Source organism: Manis pentadactyla, chromosome 12, assembly GCF_030020395.1.
Source record: "Manis pentadactyla isolate mManPen7 chromosome 12, mManPen7.hap1, whole genome shotgun sequence".
NCBI lineage: Eukaryota > Metazoa > Chordata > Mammalia > Pholidota > Manidae > Manis > Manis pentadactyla.
In genome coordinates this window covers 30,068,205-30,090,713 of record NC_080030.1, presented here as the reverse complement: position 1 = coordinate 30,090,713, position 22,509 = coordinate 30,068,205, and the positions used below count along the sequence as shown (strand labels likewise).

The following is a 22,509-nucleotide window of genomic DNA, read 5'->3' as shown; positions in this document are numbered from 1 at the left end:
ACTGAGTCTGATGGACTTCGAGTCTCTGGTCATGATACAGGCATTTGACAAAAACACTACACAAAGTATTTCCAGTGTGTCAGTGAGAAGCCGGACACCAGCTTCCTAGGCCAAGTGCCGCTCATTCGGCGCACCCGTGGGGAGGCAGGCGCACAGGCAGGGAGCCTCCCTCTCCTGGGGCAGCGATCCCAGCAGGAGGAAAACCTGAGGAGGTCTCTAAGGGCACCTGGGCTCCACCCCAACGCCTCAGATCCGAGGCTCCTGAGCACCTGACAGAGACAAGGAAGCAGGGTCACTGTATCTGAGGATACCCGTTGGAATGGGGTGGACACCAACTATATTGCATGGCAAAGAGTCCCCCGCGATAGTTCAGCAGGCTAGAGCGATAGGCCCAACCTGACCTGGATACAAACGCCAGGCTCACAGGAATAGGGTGAGGGAGTTTGACTTGCCAACTGGTCCTTGGGGAGGGCTGCGGGCCTCAGGGCCGCCGGCAGCAGCGTGGTGCTCAGGAGCTGACGAGCTGAGGTCAGTCTTCGAGTAGAAACAGCATGTCGGAATTAGCACCATCCTCAGCAGTGCTGTTGGCTAATGACTAGGGGCCTCCGGTCAACATTCTGCAGAAGCTGGGACTGCAGGCCCAGTGCGGGGTCACCGCCCCTGCCCCAGGCCTCTGGCTGTGTCTGGCTCTGCCTGCCTCCCTCTCTGTGCCGCCGCCCGGGAGCAAACCGAGTGCAGGTGGCCAAGCCCTTCTGCGGGGACACCTCTTCACGGGCAGAGCTCACAGGCCACCTGGCATCACTCTTCCCGCTGCTTCCTCCCCTTGCCCCTGCCTGGTGCCACCCTCTCCCAATGCCCCCTCTCCTCGGTCACGCATCTCAAGATTCAGTGAGGTCTTCCCTTCTTCAGCCAAGTCTTCTCCCATGAAACTCTGCATTCCGCTGGGAGGGTGGTGAAGGCCTCTGGAATTTGCATCCGTGCTAATGTTTCTCAGCTTTTCCAAGGATGTTTCCATAGACTGAAGGGCTGGGGCAGCAGATGGCTCCTTAGGGCAGATCCAGAAATCTCCGGGCACCAGTGAGGAGGGTGGGGTCTGGCTTGTAATCGCAAGCATGGTGTAGGTTGCTGGCGTCTGTGGCTGTGACGTGTGCGTGTGGTTGGTTGACCCGGCTGCCATGGCAGGAGAGTATCAGCACAGCAGGGAGGTGGGGGGCCTCCTCCTGCCCTGTGCTGTTACCCACACCCAGAGATGTCCTCCGCATCTGACTCAACACGTCTGGGAGATAAACAGACAAGGTTGGTTCCGGCTATTTCAGGGCCACGGTGCACACAGCCCCGAGCAGTGAGGGCTGGGGGCCGGGAGGGTTTCTGGAGGATGCACTGGAGGGTCGAGCTGCTGTCCTGGGGAAGAGGAACTGAGCCCCGGAGCCATCTGAGGACCAGTGGGTTAGACGTCAGCACAGTCCCAGAACCGCGTGGTGCTGAGTCCCAGCTCACGGTCGCCGCCAGAGGCGTCCGAGCACAGCCTGGCCGAGCCTGACCTGCTGGCCCCAACGTGTGTCGTGACGCTGCATACATCCTGGCCTGTCCGTCCCCCTGTGCAGGGAGCTGTGTGTCTGTCGTCCCGTGTGCAGCTCAGCTGGTTCTTACTGTCTGTCTTCATCTCCACAGGATCACAGGAGGCCACTGTTTAGGAAGGTACCAAATTTCAAACACTTCTTCTCAAATGCCTAAAAGAGCCCAGGTTGCCATTAAAATGTGTTTTCTTGACACTTATTATCAAATTATAATCATTTGCCTGTTGCAGGAACCGCGGGAACCACAAACAAGGAGTCGGGACACGGAGATGTTTGGCAAGAGGCAGTATTTATTAGCGCTGGCGCCAGCCCAGCATATTCCTACCTGCAGGCTGAGCCCCGAGCGCAGCAGGACCATGCCCTTTATACGCTCACTACAAGGTTAGGGGGGTCAGCACCCAGGAACAGTCGCAGTGGGCACTATTAGGTCACTATAGGTGTATTCAGGATGCTAGTTACATTTTAATCTACCAGAGACCCTATTATAAACTAATGGGCCTCCATGACTATGATCAACCAGCTGTCTCACACCACCGAGTCCCGTGGGGGGGAAGACACTGTTACATTGTTTCAATCCCAAGCACCCAGGCACCTTGTGATTCCTCTGCATTCCTGAAGCCTCAACAGAAACTTTGTCTCCTTGGCTTCCTACCACATGCCAAGCATGCAAATTTATGTATTTTAAAAAGCTTAAAGTAACACTGACCACTCACTGCTCCATAGGGATTTTCCAAAGTCAGGGTGAGGGTAGGAAATTGTAATGCTCACTCTTGGGGCAAATGTTGCCAGTATTCTCTTCAGGAACGGCTCCTCTGCTCTGTGTTGCTTGTGCTTAAGGTAAAACTCCCCTTATTGTTGTAGGAGCCCAGGGGGACATCAGAGCTCACTGTCCTATCCAGCCCTTACTGCCAAACAGGTACTTTGTTTTTGGTGTTTGTGTGTGTGTGTGTGAGCATTCTAGGGAAAAATAAATACAGGAGTGGCAGTGATTTCCCGTGCTTCTGCTCTCCTTCCCTGGTCCCCAGGCAGGGCGTTCTCCTGCCCTGGGGAAGGGCTGTCTCCGGGGTGAGGCCGCCTGGCTGGCAGCCGTCGGGAGTGCAGCGCCCATGCAGTGCCCATACCTGAGCAGTGAGGAATGTGTGGCGGGGTTGGCTGCCGGCAGCGTCAGGCTTCCTCCGGCCACCTCCACCCCTCTGCGTCAGGGGGCCTTCCTCTCTCACCTGCTGGCAGCCCCCGGGAGCAGCCGGGTAACCAGCATTGACTCAGCGGGTAATTCTGACTTAGAGAACTTCTAACACAATTCGTCTCTCCAGTGGTGGTCGGAGTTTTCCTGCGAGCCTCTCCCGTTGCTGGCTTAGTGCCCAGTGCACCTTGGTGGCGGGGCCGTTGGCTCTGGGAGCACCTACGGGTGCATCTGGCACGACGAGCTCTGGCAGTGGCCTCCGAGAGCGCAGCGTGTCGGCGGACGCGCTTTCTAACGGCACCTGCTGACTGCGGCGCCGTTCACCCGCCGTGCGGCCCGGGCGGGCGGCCCCCTGCCACGCGGGGCTGCATGACTCCGGTGAACGGAGGGAGGACGCGGGGAGCGTGGGACAGTGTGCCCGTCGCCGACGCGCGGCAGGGCCCATCCTCACCGCTCCATCGGGCCGCCTCCGGCGCCCGCGAGAGGCCCCCCGCTTCAGTTCAGGCTCTCATGACATCGGTGTTCACTTGGCTTTTGTCTTGAAACGCGTTGCGTTTTCCTGGGGTCGTGATCACCTGCAAACACCCGGACCCGGAAGCACAAACTTCGGGGCGACGTCTCCCCGGCCCCGGCCACCCCAAGATTCCACTGCAGCGCGTCCGTGTGGGTGGTGCTTACGTTACTCCCCGCAGACGGGCCACAAAAAGGCGTCTCAAGTTTTAGGCAAAGCGTTTCAGGGGAAAGCGAAAGGGACGATGGGCCAGAGGCGGGGGGCGCGGGCGCAGGAAGGCGGGGGGCGCGGAGGGCACGGGGGGCGGGAAGCACTCGAGGGGGTCCAGAGAGTGAAGAAGAGACGGCGCAGCAGACCCCGGAGCACGAGGAGGACGAGGTGGGCGGCCCGGAGACGGAGGGTCGGTGGCGTCCCCCTCCGCCGCTTCCCCGCGGGGCTGCCTCGGGACCCGGGGCTGTGGGACTCCGGCCGAGCTTCCTTCAGCCGGGCCCAGGCCCCAGATCAGCACTGAGAGGCAGACCTTGCGGCACAGGAAATAGAAATGTGAAACTAATGAAGCGAAGTTGACTACATTACATTTGAGGCAGATTCACTCTAAACTCATGATTTTGTTTTCTCTTTAAAACCTGAATGTTTCTTGGCTTTATCTACGGAAAAGGCAGTGAGACTCGGGCGGCGGGGGCCAGAAGCTGGCTCTGGAAGCGCCGGCGGGTCCGAGGAGGCCCCGGCCGTGGCTGGGAGCACCGGAGGCTGCGGGGTCGTGCCCACAGGCCACAGGCCACCTCCAGGGGCACCCGCGGAGGGCGGGGCTTGAGGCGGGCGCTGAGCCGGACCCGCCAGGACCGCAGAACCCTTCATGACCACCATGACTTCAGGGCTTACTGGTGGCCTTTGCTGAGTGTAAGAGCGTCAGCCCCACTACTCTAAAAAATCATCAAGAGACGGAATTAAGCGTTTGTGACACTTTCTGTATGGAATGCATTGTAGGGTGAATGAATAGTTGGTGAAGGCAATGTTTCATTATAAAATATTGTGGCTAATAAATTCAGAGCAAGTGATAAAATCAGAAAATCACCTTTTGAAACCCTGATGCCTCTAGGTAGTGGTCCTCAGGATGTGCTAGGCCATTAGGGTTGACAGGCTTTTGCTTATAGAAGGTTCAGGAAGCTCTCTGGATCCCTAAGCTCACATAATTTTCACTGAACGCAAGGCACTCAGACATTAGGACACAGAGATGGGTTGCAGCGGGTCAGGCACAGCCCCACTGATGAGGACACGTTCCTCCAGAACTGAGCCTCATCTCATTAAGTCTCAGGGTTGTCATCTTACAGAAGGAGCAGTCAGCCAGCTGAGAATGTGGGACGTTTCCCTGGGCAAAGATACGGTTTCCTTTACGAATCAGTAGCACCAGTAGCAGGATACTCGGGGACAGAGGACAGAAGAGGCTCCCGAAGGCAGCCGCAGGCCCTCATTTTGACTGTGACTTGAGCAAGCCAACTGCCAGGACATTTGGAGGAAACCAGAGAAGTCAGGATATGTACCAGGTGACATTAACATTACAAAGTGAGATTGATAATGGCATGGTGGTCATGTTAAAAAATGTCCTATCAGTTAAATGTGTGGACTGAAGTCAAGTGATACGTTGTCTGATATTTGATTTAAAATGTGCTGGAGAAATGGGAGGGGAGTGGGCAGGAGTGCATATAAGCAAGATGGCCAAAGATTACAAATGTGGAAGGAGGGCTCGTTTTTACTATTTCTTCCATTTCTGTGTGCTTAGAAGTCTCGGCACAGATTAAAAGTTAAAATGGGTTGGGCTCATGCGTCATCTTATTATGATGATGACAAAATGAGTCTGGGAGGCATAAGCGTAGTTGATGTTGGTCATTCTGAATTTCACGCAGTGTCCCAGACAGGCTGGGTCACTGTGACCATGTAGGAGAAGCTCTCCTGGTGTGAGATCTCCACGCCTCTCCCACACAGGCCTGGCATCGTGCTTCACTGTGAGGCCTTTAGCAGCTCTTTTTAAAGTAGTTTCAGTTAATGGATTGAGCAGTTTGTATTTTACAAAGAAATCAAGACAATTGTTGGAGCTGGATTTAAAAATTCCTTTGACAGAGTCTCTGGAAAAGAATAGTCCCTTGTTAAGTATTTTTTCTTCTGTCACCCAATGCACTGTGTGTTGTCTTAAGCACCAGTGTTACTGAGTCAAGTGAAGGGAGACAATAAATCCTGCTTGTTGGGGATTTGAGTTAAAAGGAGCCTTGTGACCATCGTGTTGAGTCCCTCCTTTTATAGGAGGTTCCGCACTGGCCACGGCCTGGGGCACATGGGCCCCTCCCAGGAAGTCTCAAGTTCCCAGCATCCGTCCCCAGTCCCACAGGTGGGCTCTTTACCTGTAGCTGCCCTTTATCCCCATGGTCGCCTGTACACCGCCGTCCCCAGCCCCGTACAAATTCCTGCACATCTTCAGATGCAGAAGTTTGAGCTTTGTAAAAGTATTTTACTCCTCAAGATAGAATAAAATTTCTTTTGACTGGGGCATTTTGGATTTTGTTTAAAAAAATCAATAGAATCCAAGTTGTTTCACATTTAATGGGCCTCTCTGTTAAAGGACTTCATATCGTTGAATCTGCTAAAAAAGCAAGCCTCAGCGCGGGGCGTCGCGACTCCTGGCACCCATATTGTTTTTATTTCCAGAGGTCGAGAGAGTTTGAGTTCATATCAAATGTGGGATGCAGCGTCTCTTTCAATTTGCTATCTAATTCAATGTTTAATAGTTTTGGAGTCCTCCTATAAATAAAATCAGTCACAGATGGAGAAATCTGGATATGGCCCCAGCTCTCGGTGGCTGTCTTAAGGGTTGTTTATTTGCACTTTTAATTTAATTTACGTGTGTTTGTCTGACAATCACAGACTGAAGGCCGGACTGTCTGGTCATGCCTGGCTTTGCCGTACACGCATCCTGATCAAACCAGTTTCACAGCTACTGACCTGAGTTTCCTAATGTAGTAACAAAGCCTGTGGCTCAAGTAATTCTTATGCAAATATATGCAGTCCGGGGCAAAAATATTTTTGTAGCGGTGTCGACAAAATCAGAGGATTTGGCAACTCTCTGAGCAGCGGGACTGAAATGTCTGTTGAGTGTCACCATGGTAGGTGGACCAAAGCACTCGGCCAACACACACCAAGGTAGTGTCCCCACCTCCGCGGCTCACACATCCGTGAGGGCCCTGGACTCCCTAGTCACGGACCACCTGGCACATCCCACCGCCGCAGTTCATAGGGTAACCATCGTCGTCTCTCACAGTGGGAGGTCCGTGGGCATGGGTTTTACCATCTGGTTGTCTGTCTGTCTATATGGGGATTTATCCAGAATCTAGGCCTGCGTATTTTTTTTTTAATAGTATCCAAACATCTATGAATCCGTCACCTGGCATGGACCCTGGGGCATCTCCGTGACCCCCACCTGCTGGCCTCCCCTCCAAGGGAATTGCTGTCTGTGATCTGGCCCCTGGGGTGTCCCGGGCAGCTCCCCTCCTGAAGGGGGAGGCATTGTAGGGTAAGAGCTTGAAGATTCCAATGAAGGAAATTACTTTAAAAGGTCAAGGGGAGCAAATCTTATTTGTGAGAAGAAGGGTGCCTGGTGTCAGGAGGGAAGAGGTCCTTGCACAGGTGGGGACACTGTGAGGCTGGGCTTGGAACCCTGTGAGGTCTGGGGACCACACTGTGGGGTGACTCTCCACATAGTCACGGGCCTTTGGGGTCAGACTTGTTCTTCCGGCTTTTTAGTCTCCTTATGCGTGTCCCTGGAGCTTTTGGGTGAGACATTGTGAACCTGAGCATTGTTCACTTGTTTTTCTTTTTGGTGAAAAATACCATAAACCCCCATCAGGCATCAGAGGAGTGAAAGCCCGCTGCAGGGGGCCCCTGGCCTTGCGCCTCCTTGGGCTCCAGTGACTTGGTCCGCAGCTAACTTGCATTTTGGAACTATTACTAAGGCAGCCATGTGAAGGGCAGGGGGAGGGTGTGGGCTGGAGGCAGAGCCTTACTGGGGGAGGCGGGGCCCATTACTAGAGGGGATCCGAGCAGCAGACCCCCCGGAAGGAGCACCAGCTCAGAGACACCATGGGAAAGCGCAAGGCCCAGCCCACAGGAGAGCATACTGCCAAGGTTGATACATGATGTCGCATGACGCGCCTTACCCAGATGCCACCTGCGATCCAAGAACACATCTCTTCTGACCATGAAGAGGCAGAGGTCGCCTTCTGGTGACATCATTCAACACCAGGGAGACCTTACAGTGTCGAAGCGACAGTATACCCCCAAACACAGCTGCCCACGACCGGGCTTTCAGCAGTGAATGAAGGTCAAACAAGCTCCTCTAGAACAAGCGGCTGATGAGCCCTGTAGCTCGTGTCTGTGAAGCCTAAGCAGGCCGTTTACTGGATGTATGTATTTTTGCAGAGACACACACATGTCTCTCTCTAAGCCCAGTAGGATGAGAAGGCGCCACCCTGGCATCCTTCACCTGCTATTGTGGGGAAAGCAAACGTGGGCCGTTCCCACTGCTGTCGCGGCATGTTTTCTTGCCTCTTCCCATAGCGCTGTTTCTTCATGAATCGGCACTTTGTTTTAGAATTGGAACACATTAATTTTTTTCTTTGCTTAGGTGAGACGCAGTTCATGGTGCATTTCTTGATGGAAATTGCCTTTGCTTCTGCCCGCATGGGGTATCATTGAAAACAGTTGAGCAAGATCAAAAGTTGATATGTTTTAAAAACAAACCTTTTGGTTCCACCAGTTATACTTAAATTACAAGTGTCTGAGGTGTGGTTTCTTTAGCCTTACCACACTTCACTTGACATGTCTGTGCCTCTAGAGTCAGGAACCCGGCTGGTTGAACCCGGGTCTCCTGCAGACAAGGACTCTGGTGTATCCCACTGTAGATGGGCTTTCTTCTCGGGATCAGGTTGGCCGACTTCTCTAAAGGGCCAGAGAGTAAATGCAGTCTTTGAGGGCCACGTGGCTCTGTGTTGTTGGGTAACACGCCACGGTAGACAAACTGTACACCAGGGCATGGCTGTGTTCTATTCGAGTTTTGTTTACAAAAGCAGGTGGCAGACGGGATCAGACGGGGGCTGTGCTTTGCCAGCCTCTGCCCTGTGCAGTCCTGCCAGGGTCTTACCACTGTGCTTGCTCTTTTCTGTTGGAAACGGACCTGGGGAAGTGTAATCGACCTGGTCACCCCTTGATTAATTAGACGTGTAATTTTGAAAGGTAAGTGCTTTCAAGATGAGATGTTCAGCAAAGTAACACAAATAGAAATTTGGCAGTAGGGTTTGATTAATAAAAGATAGAATTTATCTTGTCATTTTGACTAATTGCAAAGGTGCAAAGGCAATTCTGTGAGAATAGATGTTTACTCAACAAGTGGGGCTGAAACAGCTGGACATCCATGTGCAGAGATGAAACACACCTTCATCCATATATCACACCTTTTGCAAAAATTAACTGGAAAGGAATCTAAACCTAAAGCATTAAACCATGAACCTCTTAGAAGAAAACAAGAGGAAGTCTTAGAAATGCTGCCAAAAGCATGAACCATAGAAGGCTACCGAAAAATTGAAATTTCTCAAAACTAAAAATTTGTGTTCTGTGCATGTTACTGTTAAGAAAATGAAAGGACAAACCACACACACAGGTTTCACGTAGCCTACAATGGTCTCATACCCAGAACGTACAGAGGACTCTGGAAAAGAAGAGAACAGGGGACCCGATGAGCAAGTGGGCAGAACACCTGAGCAGACATCTCACCTGGGAGGCGCCCACACCACTAGGTCCTTGCGGAGTGCAGCTGCGCATGTGAGATCCCACCACCCAATCAGGAGGCCCAGAACCCAGTCAGACTGGCCCGGCCATGCCCAGCATTGGCAGCCAGAAGGCTCCATCATGCTGCCGGGGGAGGTTGGGTGCCCACTTTGGAAGACTGTCCGGCAGCTTTTTATGACTGAACATCACTCACAATGTGACCCAGCAGTCCCTCTGCTGGTATTTACCCAAGGGAGGTGAACACACACGTGTACACAAAATATGTAAGTGAATGTTCCTAGTGGCTTTCCGTGACTGCCAAAACCTGGAGGTGCCAAGCACCCTTCAGCAGTGCACAGGCAAGCAAGGTGGGGTGTGCCCCTGCAGGCGTCCTGCTCAGCAGGAAATGAGAGCAAAGCACATCATGGTGAGTCTCAGTGCTTCATGCTCAGCAAAAGAAGCCAGATGCAAAAGGTTATGATCTGCATGAGTCCCTTTGTGAACATTCCTGGAAGGACTGACCCAGGGATGGGATGGGAAGCGGGAGTCAGAGGGACCAGTGCCAGCTGGGCGCAGGGGAGGGGCAAGGGTTTCCGCAAAGAAGCCAGCCCAGTGAGTCGGGCAGGGAGTGACTGCTCTGCTGTATTCCGGTGGTGGCATTGCTACACACTTGTCATTACTGGGAGAACTGTAGCACCAAAAAGTGAATTGCACTCTATATCAATTATTTTAAAAATACAATAAATTTTTCAAAGATACATTAAGACATATCAGTCAGTTGTGATGTATGGATCCTGAATCAATGAAGTAAACTATTAAACCAATTTTTTAGAAAGAAAGGTGAGTAGCTATGTTAATATCAGTCAAAATGTATTTCAGCTAAGTAGTATTACTGGGAAAAAAAGGGTCATTCCCTGACAATAAGTGGATCATCAGAAAGAGGATGAAACAGTCCAAAATGTACTAACAGCTCCAAAATAAGTGAGACAGATAGAATGCAAAAGAGAAATAAACAAATCATAACTTTAATCACAGATTTTAACACTCCTCTCAACTGTGAGAACAAGACTGCAGGAATCGGTAAGAACGTACATTTTCAGCAGGTGCATTTGCTCTAACAAAGTAGCATGGTAATCAGTTTCTGTCTTACTCCACAGTGAGAAAAGGACCCTACAGGGGTCATTGCCTACACCTTCTGCACTGTCTAGTTAGAGCCCCTCGGCTGTTAGACGGGAGGCAGTGCCACTGACCCCTGACTGGGGGGCCCCACCCCAGCTCCAGCTGTGTGCCGCCCCCTCCGTTTACCCCACTGACCCCTGACGGGGGCCCCACCCCAGCTCCAGCTGTGTGCTGCCCCCTCTGTACCCCACTGACCAGGGGGATCCGCCCCTGCTCCAGCTGTGCGCCGCTCCATCCATTTACCCCACTGTACTAACCAAACAGAACCCTCTGCGAGAGCCACGCGGTGGACCTGGGAGACCAAGTCGGGCTGTGTCCATGTGTGGGAGGTCACAGGTGGCCGACAGGTCTGTGACACTCTCCCTGCACCAGGGCTGAGGGACGCGCTGCACCTGTACCCGGTGGCCTCCATGTCCTCTCTGGTGGCATACGCCTCCGGCCCGCACCGCTGTGCAGTGTCCGGTTCCTGCGGCTCTTGCAGCTGGGGAGGACCCCAGGAGGCCCCTCGCGACCCCCCTGCATTCCCCTTAGGGTCCAGGATTCTCAGCCCACAGATTACCCACTGGGGCCCAGCGACCTCAGTGATCATGAACAGAAGGGCTACAGAGCCCAGCCTGGCTCGGATTTCTGTCCGTGAGAGCAAGAGACAGCCAGCGGGGCTGGGCACCGAGCCAACCCACAGAGACATGCCACGACACAGCTTCTCAGACCTCGCGTGGTGTGCTCTGACCTATGTGGTCCCCCTGCTCGGCTGAGCCTGCGTCCCAGAAGTGGACCCTCCAGCAGTTCCATGCGATGTTCTGCGAGTAGGGGACTGTCAGACTTTGCTGTGAATGACCTTTATCTGCGGTTCGGAATTCAGGCAGAGCTGTTTTCCTCTCAGTGCTTTGCCTCCCGGCTCCTAATGCTGCTGACGAGACGTCAGCCCCCGGCCTCACTGCAGGGAAGCCCCCATCTTTGGATGTTCCCACTGCTGCTCGGGTGAACCAAGGGGGACCCTGGGCAGGACCGGAAGGACCCCCAGGGCCCATCCAGGCATTGTTTTGGGGAAGATCACGGTTAATTCAGAGTGAGGACTCCCTGGGACTCTTGTGGTCCGTGGAGGCGCCCCCCTGCCTGGAGGGGGGTCTAAACCATGGCGTCTGGGCAGAACCAGAGAGGGAATGAAGGACTTGTGTGACTCACTGTATATGAGAAGGAAGTATTCAATAAATCTCCATGAGAATTAATTCTGGCTAATCCTGTTTGTGATTCAGGATTGTCTCACTTTATAAAAGAGCATATGCGTCTTAGGAAATCATAACATTTATTTTATAGCAGCTTCTTATGGAAATGATGAATGTCAAAATATTTTATTCCAATTCTGAAAGAAAATCTCAGCTGTTTTGGCACTTCTTTTTAAAAATAAATGTGTGTGAAGGGGAAAGGCCACTCCTTACTATTCAGGAGAAATACAAATGGGCCCAGGGTCAGAAGAAAGCCATTGTTTCCTCAGAGGGTTAGAAAATGTTATTTTTTTAAAAAGGCAAAGTAGAAGTAACAGCCATTGACCCAACATGCAATGAAAATAATAAGGGATTTTTATTGTTTTAAGTTAATTTATGCATAGGATGCTGAGGGGCTCTTGGTGGCGTTTTTATGCTGTGACGTGCCTACCAATATATTTGTATTAATTTCTACATATGGTTGTTCAAGTTAAAGCATTTACTGACAGGCAAGACGGGTGTTGGTGAGGCTGGACAGTTCCTGCTATGGAGATGGCGTGGGGGGCAGGGGGCGGCCGAGGCCCAGGAGCCTGGGACAGGGTGCAGAGGGGCTGCGAGGGGCTGGTGTGTGAACCAGGAGCTGACCAGGCAGAGAGGAAGAGAAAGGACAGAATGGGCAAAGGCACAGAGAGGAAGTGAGAATGAGAGGCTTCCGTGCAGCTGGGCACCCGCAGCCAAGGAGACCAGTGGCCTGGAGAGCACAGAGGGTTTGGCCCTGGGGGGGCGTCTTTTCCTCGCACCTTGGTAGATACTCCTGGGAACGGCAGACGAGCCTAGTCCTCGCCTCCTCTCCCACAGGGTTTGGAATGCGCGCAGTCTGTTTGCTTAAGGCACCAGCCAGATGCATCTGGGACGTGCCGCTTCATGTCCTGATTGGTGGGGCCTCTTCCCAGCATGCATCCCCGGCTGTAAAAGGTACATAAGCTGTTCACCGACCCCAGGCTTTGGAGCCGTTCCCAAACTCCCAGGTCGTGGTCCTCAGTAAGACTCTGAATAGACCTTCTTAATACAACAGTCATGTCGATTTCTGTTAACAGAATCATGACTTCTAAAAACTGACAGGAAAAGTTCACATAGCAGAGAACTGGAGAAATATGAACATTGACTGATTTTTTGGATGATATTAAGGGATTACTGTTGATTTTTAAAGTGTGATGGCTGTAAGACTGTGATGATTTTTGGAAGTGTCAGCTTCCTTTAGCGATACTGTACAGGTGAAGCCAGCAGGAGGTCACCCTCAGGAGGCCGAGCGGGGCGGATGGTGCAGACAGAGTCACTGGGGAAGCTGGGCGAGGCGTGAACCGGACACATTCTCAGTTCTTGCTCTCAAATTTCAGTGATTTTTTTTTGGATGAAAAATTTAAAAATATGTAGAGCTCAGCATCATCTCACTTGCTCAAAATGCCCTCTCAACATGCATGATAAGCAACATTTAATAAGGAATGCTCCTGAAGTTAAAAATTAACCCTGCTTCCAGAGATGATGTGACTCGACTGGGTGTTATGACACATTTTGAAAATGAAAGAAGAGAAAAATGTGTTTCCAGCTAAACAAAAACCTGTGTTTCAGGAAACTAAGCTTAAAATCAAAGCACATTTAATTCAGGCCTAACTAAGCACCAGGATTCATGTCATACACTTGGTGTGCTGGCGTCGACTCTGCTTGTCAGTTGTGCTCCGGTTTTGTCTGTGGTGCAGTGAGGTCACTGTCTGGAGTTACTTTCTCCTGCGTTTTCTTTGCATGTGCTTGTAACACAGAGCTGTGCCCCCTGACACCCCTTCCAGCCGGCATTCCAGTCCCATTCTGTGTAGGAATGTTCTGCTGAGCTGGCCTGGGACCCAGGGAAACAGTATTTTCAAGGGTTTGAACATGAACATTAAATATTATGTATCAAATGTTGCCCAGAGTAGGATTTTTCCATTGTCGTTGGACCACTTAAGTGGCACTAACTCACTCACAGGATAATTACATGGTGTCCTTTCTTTTCTCTTGCTTTTTGTTCCTGCTTTGCATTTGTAACTGTTTGTGCTTATTATATTTTTTAACAGGAGAAGCAATTGTTCACTTTCCTTAACCTCTGTTAGCTTGAAAAATAATTAACCTTTTATTGTAAAATGTCTGAGGCTTGACTGTGTTGGGGTTTACGTGGGAAGTACCTGAGGAGGCTGTTCTGCTCCAGGTTGCTGTGTTTGGATGCTGAAGTCAATCTCTTTTTCTTCTCATAATGCATCATCCTCACTTTGCCTCTCAGCGTTCACGGTCCAGCAGAGTCATGGAGGGTGGCACGTGGAGATGTATGCCCCCTGCTTACATCTCTCTCAGATGGGTGAGTTAAAATATTTTTAAAGTTCATTATCTTAGTTACATGTAAATGTAAGTCTATTGCATTTGTGCAACAGGATGAGAATATAGCATCGGAGACTGAGCGCTTCATCTGCCTGTGGAGCAGACCCGTATCCAGCGCGCGTTCAGGGCCTGAACAGGGAGTGTTCCTCCTGCTGGGGAGAGGAGCGGGCACAGCTTGAGGAACAGCAGCTGCATGAGCACGTGCACCTCGGGGTCCAAAGGGCATCTGAGTCACGTGTGTGGGCCTATGATGGGCAGCAGCTGCTGTCCTTCCAGGATTCTTCTCCTGTGGGAGAATTTTCCATCTGTGAGAATGTCAGAGCACAGGGAGGCGCCAGGGCCTGTGGGAATGAGCCGCCCTGTGACCTCAGATGCGATGGGTCAGAGCAGGGGCGCCAAGGCCCTCTCCTCGCGGCGGACCGAGCCGGGTCTGTCTGCCTGGCAGACACCCGGTGAGCCACCGTCCTGCGTGGGGGTGTCTGCACCCCGGTCCGGCACAGGAGGCTGCGGTGCACCCCGAGCAAGATGTGTCTGTGTTCACGGAGGCCCCTGCACAGCCCCCGCTGCTGCCGCTGCCATCCCCCGACAGTGAGACAGTGACGGGGCTTCTGCTCCAACCCTTCCCCCAGAGCTCTGGGAGTTCGTGTCCATCTGAAAAAGTTCCTCCACTGAAAACAGCAGGAGAGGCTCCTTCTTGGTTGTTTTCAAGTAGCCATCTTTAAGGAAGCAAACTCCAGAAGTAAAACAAGTATTGCGGTCAAAAGATTCTTGCCAGCTGTGAAGATGAAACATATGGCATTATTCTAAGTCCTAAGCTGCTGCTCTCCTCCCTGCATCCTGGAATGATCTGAAAGCACCTTAAGAGCTCACTCATCTGCTACAGTCAGAGATCCCCCCCGCCCCCCACCCTGCAAGGGCCCCTGCATCTATCTGCTCAGGGAAGGTGTAAGAGAGACGGAAGGCTGTGCAGTGTTTTTATAAATAACTGAGACTTTTCAATTCTGGAAGGCAAAAACAGGGCGATAGCTCACTGCCCTCTGACCACTTTCTGACCTAACACACGGTTTGCATTGTCTTTTGACTGAATGGGCTAGTTGAGCTTGGACTGCGTGTGTCCTGGTCTCTAAGCTTTTGGGTCACTTGAAGGTCCCAGTCAATCAGAGCGCTCTCCAAAGTCCTTTTATCAAAATAACAGCATTTGCTTGACTTGGCCAGAAGTTCACCAGGTTAAAGAATCAATCTGATTAAGCTGATCAATTAGATTGGAATCTCCAAGGAAGGGCCACGCCTGGACGGACGCTTTACTCTCCCCAGGGGGTGCTAATGGGAGTCCCGACTGAGCATTGGGCCAGTGGGCCGGGCACAAGTGCACCTTCAGGGCCAAGAATATACGTTCACATGGTGAGTTTATTTCAAATATTCTTTGAAATGTCTCCAATCTTCCATTGATGTTTTGGACTAAACACAGCTGGAAGAAAATACAGGGCCTGTTGGTGCCTAGGTGCCCTGTGAAATAAACTGCAGTGAGAGAGCCTAATGCTATGGGATTACAGGGGGTGGCCCAGCTGCCCCAGAGAGGGTGCTGGCTGGTTCTGCATTTGAAAACCCCAAGTTCCTTGGGTAGCAACAGTATATGAATTACATTCCTAACTAACGATTGTCAGCAATGCCAACCATCACACATGCAATGGGAGAAAGCATTTTAAAACACCAAAAGAAAATACACAAACTAGTGTATCGTCTAACCCAGCACTGTAAGCCCGGTTCTGTGGGGATGGGCTCCCACGGGCTGCCCCACACGCTGGAAGCTGGGCGCGGAATTTCAGAGGGGCCCCACTCGGGTCGGAGCCCTGTGTAGCTGTGAGGGGTGCAGGGACCGGGGAAGGGGAGACAGGTGTTGGGGACATGCACGCTGGGTGTGAATGTGAATGTGGTCCAGTCCGATATTGTATGACCACATAGCAGGAGGGGTGGCGTATGAAAAGACAGGTGTGGTCTGTGAAGGACTGATTCATAAGTGACAGATGAACGCGGGCAAAGGGAGACACATTCAAGCTCATCACACAAGGGAGATTTTCTTAGAACCCAGGTGTGGCAGGAGACCCAGTGTGTGCTTTCTGTGCTGGGTGAGACCTGTGTTGAATTCCAGGGACAACATTGGCGTCATGGCTTACAGACAGACAGGCAGTGGGAAGAGCCACACCGTGCTGGGTGTGCCTTCCGAGGACTCGCCTGTCCTGCGGGGCGAATCCCACGGTGACTCAGGAGCATCCCCAGCACTGCTGAAGAGCTCTTCAGGGACCTGCTGGTGGCAGTGAGCGTGGAACTGCGGTGCTGTGCTGGCAGTGACGGATGGGGGCCACGCCCACCCCTCGCGAGGGCCACGCCCACCACCCCCTTTCAAAGGGCATGCCCACCCCTCTAACAGATTTATCACATGGAAACCCACTGTTTAAATGCTCCAGGTGTTACGACCACAAATACTAGAAATTCCTATGGCACACTTGCCTTGAAATTCTATCCTTAAGATAAAACTTGAAAGAGATCCTTAGTTATTTCTCCAGTAAGAGAAGGAAGGTAGAGGATGGAGCTTTTCTAGAATGCTCTAGGATGTGCAGGGGACCCAGGGAGAGCCCCACTTTGTCTGCCTGCTTCCTGCAGCAGAGAGGGTGGGCGCAGCTGGGACTCTGCGTGCTGCTGGCTACTCTCCTGTCCACTGACTCCTCCCTGGAGAGACCCACCACCGCTATCCCGAATCTGCCAACACGGTTACTTCTTGGAGAAAAGTACTGTCAGGTTGTCCTCAGCAGCCAGAGTCAGCAGGGGATCCTGGAATAAAGCTGCAATCCTGACGTTTCTTCCCATTCGCTTGGTTAGTGGCCCTCCTGGTCTTCGAGGAATCACTTAGCAAGATGATAATTTTCATTGTTTGCTCACTGCTTGGTGAGAGCCATAGGCTTGCTCTGTGGCCAAGTGCCATGTACTCCCAATGAAACTTTCAGCTGCTCCAGAGGAGGTGCCTTCCAGCAGCATATCGGCAGGGCAGCTGGCTGCCCTTCTGTGCTCCTGATCCCCAGATAGGTTTCATCTCTGTTTTCTTGCCTAGTGATTTCATGCCTTAGAATCAGGGCTAAAGACATAACTCCCACAACGCTGCCGGACACTGAGCAGCAGCCACGTCGGAATGTGGCAGAACTGAGGTAGCTTGTGGCTTTCCTGGGCGGTGTTTGGAAAGAGGGACCCTGGAGATCCATGCGTTGGTGAGAGGATCTGGCCACATTTGCTGTGTAGAAGGGGCCCCTGGGGAGAAGCTGCCAGTCTGGGCTCATGTGCTTATTCAGCATTTGCAAAGTGCCTGCTCTGCATGGCATCTGTACTGGGAACTTCCACGGCTGCCCAAGTCCATGGAGAGAAGCAGCAGGGATGCAAGTCACTGAATCATCAGCCAGTGAGTGTCCTTCCTGCTCAGTCAACTCTCAAGGCTCAGACATGGAGGAGAGGCTGTAGCATGACCAGAACTCAAGTCACACATGGGGTGAGAATGGTGGATGGGGGGTTCAGAGCATCCTCCCCCAAGTTTTGCATAACCACTGTCTTCTTATCTTCAGTGGCAACTCCAGAGCCCAGGTAAGCCTGAATCGATGGAGCCGACGTGCCTTGATTGACTCTCAAGAGTTTTGCTTCATCATGTTCCCAGTGTGAGCTGTGCACTGGCTTCAAAGTCTCTTTCAGACTTAAGCTGGATTTATAGACAGAAATATTCATGTAGCTCAGACAAGGCGCTGGTCACTGAATATGTCATGTTTCTCTGGTTTGAAGCTCATCCACTGAGGACAGAAGACAGGCCTGGAGACCGTGTGACTCAGGGATGAACTGCAGCTGGTTGACAATTCTACAGAAGGTGATCAGTTGGGAAAATGTCTGGGTGGTCAAAACCATGTATTCCAGAAACAGAATAATAAATCGTAGTATCTCGTCATGGACAAGTGTTTAAATCTCCTCATTTCCAAAGTAGGGTTTTAATGTTTTGAGCCTTGGGCATGAAATCATAATGTACAGTGTTGCAGGTGTCCTGCAGAGCACAATGGCCCAGAGCCTTGGAACCCTCAGTATGCAATTGTGAGTCTCTAGTTTTCTGATCAAGCGGCCATAGGCGAGCCTCACCTCGCTAAGCATCGTGTCCATCGCAGCGAGTCTGAGCATAGGACACGGCTCACCTCTTTGTTTCCTAATCACAAGTTGAGGAGACCTGGAGAGGAACAAGGTCGGCCATGTTCATGAGTGAATTTGCATGTGCTTCAACTCATCAACTGCACATACAACACCGTGACACCCTCAGGCATTGGTATCAGGATGTTCATATGAACCTTTGACCCTGAAAAGGCATTCTGCTGCCTTTCACAGGCATGAAATAAGATGCCAGCTGGGGACTCTTCCTGCCTTACATCCTCTCCTGTCTCCCTCTGGCCCCAGTTGCTGACACCACATCCTTCTAGACTGACCTCTGTTATCATTCTTATCAACAAAATTTACAAGGCTTTTCTACATGCTGGGCACTGCAGACAGCACAAGGGATAAAAAGTGCACCGGATAACTTTGAACCCTCAGAAAGTCTAAAGTGGAACAGACAGACAACTAAACTCCTGCTCAGCACAGGGCAGATCCCTTGCCAACTCCTGAAGCCAGAGTCCCCTGGAATCCAGCATCTGCTTGAATCTGAACAGTGTGGGAACTAAGTCCCTACCACCCCAGGATTCGGGGGAGCCGCAGAGCACTGGATGGAGTGACAATATGTTCCGAGAACTCCCCAAAGCAAAGAAAAGAGATTTTCAGGCAGGCCACCAAAGAGCAGATCTTACCGCTGCAGTGCTGTCCGAGTTCCCCAGGTGACAGGAACTTACAAGCCCAAATCAGAGCTCTCAGCAACCCCTCCCTATGTGTCTGACATAAAACAGGAACAGAGTGAAGACTTGTGCTTATGCCTAGAAAATATGATAGCAAAGTAACAAACATGCTTACTGCTAGAAGAGCACAGAGACAAAATGCAGTAAGTTGAGTAAGAAGAGGTCTTTAAGGCAAAGTACACACATGAAGAAAGGGAATGTGGGCAGCCTCAGAGAGGGGCGTGCTTAAGGGCTTAGGATTCTGCCTTTTAAGGCTCTCAAGGATGGGGCAAAGGGCGGTGGGCCCTGGGGAGGGTTGAGGTAGGCTTGACCAATGGTCTCATGATCTCTCTCTTCCGTGAGAGACGTTGTGCCACCACCCACAGTCAGTCCTCTAGATATCCTGTAAGATAAACTTAACACAAGGGATTTATTGATCCTGTTCCTCTCCAAGATAGTGGTGATCCTCCAGCACCAGGAACATAGCAGTTGGGGCTGCCTGCCCTGCCTTAAGATAGGTTGGTGGCTGATTAGTAAAGAATATGTTAGGAACCTAACTCCCTGGTTGTTAAAATGGAATCTTAGCCTTCAGATGGGGTCCCTCTGCTCTCACTATACTGTTTATATCTTGGCATTCTCCACACAGGAAATCTAACCATGACGCTTGTCCCATGTCCCTGCCCACCATGACGTGTTATTATCTCCTCCTGATGAAAGTTCTGATTAGCTGTCACATCTCACCGAGATAGGGAAATAAAGTTTTATTTCATAAATTTGACTTGGTAGATAAAATATTTTACAGTCTTGGAGTCCATGAGGGTATAATAAATAATGGAATGCTGTGTGTTGAAAAGTTCAGGAACCTCCATTTGATTATTTCAAAACAGTTGATTATTTCAGAGTAAAGCTGTTAGAGATACAAGTCAACCAGGCCCCATAAGAGTACCAGTTTAATTTGATGTTTTATTTTGCCTTAGATGTGCTTCAGTCTGCTTTCCTAAAATAGGTACACTTAGCTGATTAAAGAGTTTTTTGTTCCGAGAAGAGTATCCCCGGTGGCCTGAGGGCGGGGCCACACCGGGCGCCTCCCACCCTCCCACCGGCTGGGCCTGTCCATGGCTGCCAGAGCTTGTGACTCGTCGGGAGGGGCCCGAGGCTCAGGGTGAAGCAGGCCTCCTCCGTGCGTGCCCACTCTTCCAGACCGCAGCTGATAGTAACCGCGGCCCTGACCGCAAACCCGACCTGCGGCAGCCCTGGTGGCCTCTGGTGCTCAGCCAGTTGTGAGAGGAGAAAGTCGGCACGCCTGCAGGGGTCTAGACGTCACACAGATCCTGAGGGCGGGAGCTGGAACCACAGCTTCGGAGGACCTGGGACCCAAAGCCGAGAGACCACAGGGATCCCAGGCTGTTGAAATTGGCATGGGAGGGAGGAAAACGCTTGGTTAAAGAAGATGGACACAGGAAGAAAGGTGGGACGTACTGGCACCTGGGAGTATGACGCTCTCATCATGACCAAGACCATAAGTGTGATTTCCATTTAGAAAGACAGTTACGAGCCAGTATATAAAGCGCTTGCAGTCACTTAAGGAAAATAATGCACGTACTGCAAGGATCTGAATATCTTATCAGTCATTAAAGTCCAGGGCAGTGCCCACAGGAGCCCCTGCAGGATGCCACCCCAGCAGTCTGCCACAGGGCCAGGGCCTGGGATTTGCATTTCCACAAGCTCCTGGTGCCAGAACCCCACTCGGAGAAGGGTTGATGCACACCCCCACTTCATACTGCAGCCACCAAGCCCAGGTTTTGGTGAGCTGACACTGGAAGGGCCATTTCTCAATGGGGTCTCAGGGCAGTGTGCCCCCAACACTCCAGACCCATCTTGTCATGAGGCCACTTGAAACGTGGCCTCCAAGACAGTCCATGCAAGGGAGGAGAGAGGCAGCCTGAACACCCAGCAGCCCAGAACACGTACCCCAAAACCCTGGGGGAGCCAAGGCAGCCTCAGTGACCCTTCTCCCACGTGTCACTCCCCAGAAGCAGATGGACCGTCCAAGCCACCAGTGTCCAAGGAGCGTGGCTGCCCCTGGCCCACAGGGAGGAAGAGGGGCACTTTCTGCAGAGCCTCCCGAGAGGGCCCCGTGCTGCCTGGGGAACAGGCGCACGCCCAGCTGCCGCTCTTGGACTTGGTGGGTGGCGAGTGTGCAAGTGAGTGAGAGCATGAAGCTGTTCCCTTGGGGTACCTGGGGGTGCAGGGGTCCTGACAGAGCCGACAGGGAGCAGACCGCCCCAGGGAGTCCTCAGCCTGACGTGCCTACAGATGATATCCAGTCCCTGCACACCTCCCTGGACTGCCGTCCTACTGTGCAGCTGTCCATGGAAACCCAAAACACAGAGCTCTTTCAGTGGCTGTGCGGTGGGGACCTCATTCCCAACTAGAGCTTCAACACTGACGGCTGTGAGCGTGGTTCTTTCCTTGACATCATGCAAATTTGGTGCAAATCCTACCTGTGTGGCTGGTTCTTTGCACCTTCTCAGGTGTGTCTGGAGTGACAGCCCTGAGGGAGACTTCATTTATCCACTGGAGCCTGGCGACCCTCGCCGATGTCCTGGGTGCCCTGTTGGAGTGCAGGGGCCACACCCTGTACCAGAACAGCTAACTCACCCACCTACTCCAGGATGCTCTCAGTGACAGGGGCCCCTGAGGAGGGGAGCCTGTGTGCACCTCACTGTGCGTCCCCTGCCCTGTGCACGGTCAGTGCCACGGGCAGCTCGTACCTCCTCCAGGGACTTGCTGGCTCTCTAGGTCACTTGTCCCTTCCCTCTGGTATGTGCACGACTGGCCCTTCCGGTTGGGTCCTGAGTCCTACACCATGGCTTCCATGCCCTCTCTGTCCTCCTACTGTGCACACAGTGGGTCTCCAGGTTGTGGGACCTCTGCTGAGCTCCAGATGCACGCATGCTGTGCTGTGCCCTCAGGGCCGTGTGCACACTCACCTGCACCTCCTGTCGGCCAGGGCCCTTGGCGGCAGATGGCAGAGACCCAGGCTGGGCCAGGTTAAGCATGGGGCAGCCCGGGGGACAGGGAGGAGTTGAACCATCAGGCTGTGGGTTTGGGGGTTTGAGGTGGCCCCCTAATAGGTGCCGGAACCAGTGGCTGGGAGGTGGGTGGGACACTCCAGCTGGCAGGTGGGCTCCTGATGCTGAGCCTCCTGATCAGACTGTCGCCAGAGGCAGCCCTCTGCCAGCCCAGGTGTCCGCCGGGGCTCCGGAGCCCCAGTGCGGGGTCCTCCCAAATCTGCCAACCAGTTCGGTGGCTTTCCTTCCTTGGACGACGCTGGTCACGGGAGGCTAGGGAGCTGCTTCCACAGGAAGCAACAGGGGAGAGGGAGTGAGCAGCAACACCAGGGGTGGCACACATGGGGCTCCGGCAGCTCGGCACCCATGGGTAACTGAGGGGAAATGTTTTAGGGCTTCATCTGTCTCTCATCGGGGGGTCTGTCTCCCTGCACTCTGCCTCTCCACAGGGTGCCAAAGGGGCTGCTCCCCTTGGCATTATGCAGGTCGTGCTCTGAGACACCCTGACCGGGTTCCCCCGGGTCTCACCCCGCCCGGGCTGTGCTCACCCCACTGGTGAGCGTGGTGAGCTGGCACGGGGCCTCTGTGGCCTGTCCCTGCACTGTGGGCATCTCCAGGGGCCCCTCACTCCCCCTCTGAGCCTGTGTCGCACTGCTGGGCCCACCTGCATGCCCAGGGCC

At 52.6% G+C, this 22,509-nt stretch overlaps 1 long non-coding RNA gene across 2 annotated transcripts; it reads left to right on the top strand.

The window, feature by feature from the left end:
• Positions 1–2,713: 2,713 nt before the first annotated feature.
• LOC130680132 (uncharacterized) lies at positions 2,714–21,150 on the top strand. 2 transcript variants are annotated; one of them, XR_008993167.1, is made up of 4 exons: positions 2,714–2,846; positions 13,778–13,852; positions 17,692–17,773; positions 19,733–21,150. It is a non-coding gene; the product is annotated as an uncharacterized LOC130680132 (long non-coding RNA). The 2 variants fall into 2 exon arrangements; XR_008993166.1 differs by lacking the exon at positions 19,733–21,150 and having other exon boundaries at positions 17,692–17,849.
• Positions 21,151–22,509: the final 1,359 nt, after the last annotated feature.